Raw genomic sequence first — 1,755 nt, 5'->3', positions numbered from 1 at the left:
ACAGAGAATGTAAGTAAGATAAAAAGAATCAAGGACGGAATCTCCTCCCTGGGCTGTTCCTTACCCATCCTCTAAACGTCCCCTTGGGGACCAACGTTAGCCTATTCCTCTTGTTATAATTTCCCCAAGCAATCTCATAGATTCCATGTTTTTAACCATCACCTGAGTGCTGACAGTTCTTAAATTTCTACGTTCTGCTTCATCTCTCCCCTGAGTTTTAAATTCTTATATCCCCGTTGCCTGATGAATGTCTCTTCTTGAACACCTCTAATCATGTCTGAAACTGAACTTATTGTCACCATGACCACCAAACCCGTTTCTCCTATATTCTCTACCTCAGTTGGTAGCACCATTTTCCTTCTAGGTCAAGTAAGAAAGCTAGAAGTCATCCTCTTGCTCAACAGTGCCACCACCAACATGTACACATCTTACTTCTCATTCATGTTTCCTTTTACTCTTTTAAAGATCTCTGGAATCCATTCCCTCCAACCCTACAACTGCCATAGTCCAAGCCCTTAGCATCTTGTATATGGTACATGTAACAATTGAATCCTCACTGGTCTTCCAGCCCTGGATCTTGGCCAATTCCCATTTCGTTCCCACCCACCACATAGCCACCACAATTATCTGCTTAAAATAAAATTCTGACAATTATATTTTCTTAGAACCTACCTGAAGCTCTATAGGGCTCTTTTTCCTAGCCTCTACCCTCCTTATCCTCATCTTCAGTCACTTGCCACTTGTTACTCTCCAGTGTTGTCTAAAGTTCAACAAAGTGAATGAGTACGTTAATGAGTAACACTGACCTATTTTAGGTCTCCTTTGTTAGAGTAGGAGAGGCAGAAGACATCTTGCAGTGTGCTAAGAAGAGAACCAATGGGAGGTAAGGAAGGGCAGATGCAGATACCTGGTGTCAGTGTTTTGACAAATTTATCCCAAAAATTAGAGTGAAAGGAAAGGGAGAAATTATCGTTTGAGAACAGGCAGAATATTTGTTTCTGGATTGAGGAGTTGAGGATATTTGTCGATAGGAAAGAAGGAAGCAATGGAGAGGAAGTGGATAGAGATGGAAGAGAGAAGGGGGGAGCCAATGGAGCAAGGGCATGGACAAATAGGGAGGGGACCATCAAGAGCAAAGATAGAGAGTGCTCTTCTCTATTTCTTGTACGGTGGAACTTTTCACAATAGGCATGTGTCATTTCTGTGAAACCAGCAATTCATTACTTGAAGTAAGAGAACAGTAGAAGAGGTAGCCTTAGACAGGAAATCATGAGTCTGAAGAGAAGGAGGCGAAGATAGGAGTCGCCACTAGTCATCTTGAAGGTAGAGAGAGAGAATTTCTCAATTGATGACTAATATGTTCTCTGAAGTAGAAGACAGGCTCGTAAGACAGTAAGAAGGCCACAGTGGAGGGCTTAAGGAAAATGGAAAATTCTTAGAAGAGGTGAACAGGAGAGAGAGAAAGGGTTGAAAACAGATAAGCAAAAGGCTGCAGAACAGTACAGTGAACCCAGCTGAGGTTGGGCATGCTAATTTTGCAAGAGCTCCTAACCGTGAGACTGTGATATTTACTCCAGCAAAGCTAGGCATGTCGGGATCACAAGAAGTAAGGCACATGGCTGAATTTACCCAAGATTGGGGATAAGTTGAGCAAGAAGGGAAATTAAACTTTAATATAAAATATATATTTACCTCCCCCACTAGCTATATCTCATTGACCTTTCTATTCCCTAGAGCCTTGTATATATTACATTC

The 1,755-nt window shown here is 41.8% G+C and overlaps 1 pseudogene; it reads left to right on the top strand.

Annotated features, from left to right (window-relative positions):
• Positions 1 to 273: 273 nt before the first annotated feature.
• Positions 274 to 1,755, top strand: part of LOC105299637 — an 8,044-nt pseudogene continuing 6,562 nt past the window's right edge.

This window comes from Pteropus vampyrus, unplaced genomic scaffold, assembly GCF_000151845.1.
Source record: "Pteropus vampyrus isolate Shadow unplaced genomic scaffold, Pvam_2.0 Scaffold191, whole genome shotgun sequence".
NCBI lineage: Eukaryota > Metazoa > Chordata > Mammalia > Chiroptera > Pteropodidae > Pteropus > Pteropus vampyrus.
Note: the sequence above shows the minus strand (reverse complement) of the source record. Positions and strands in the feature narration are given on the sequence as shown.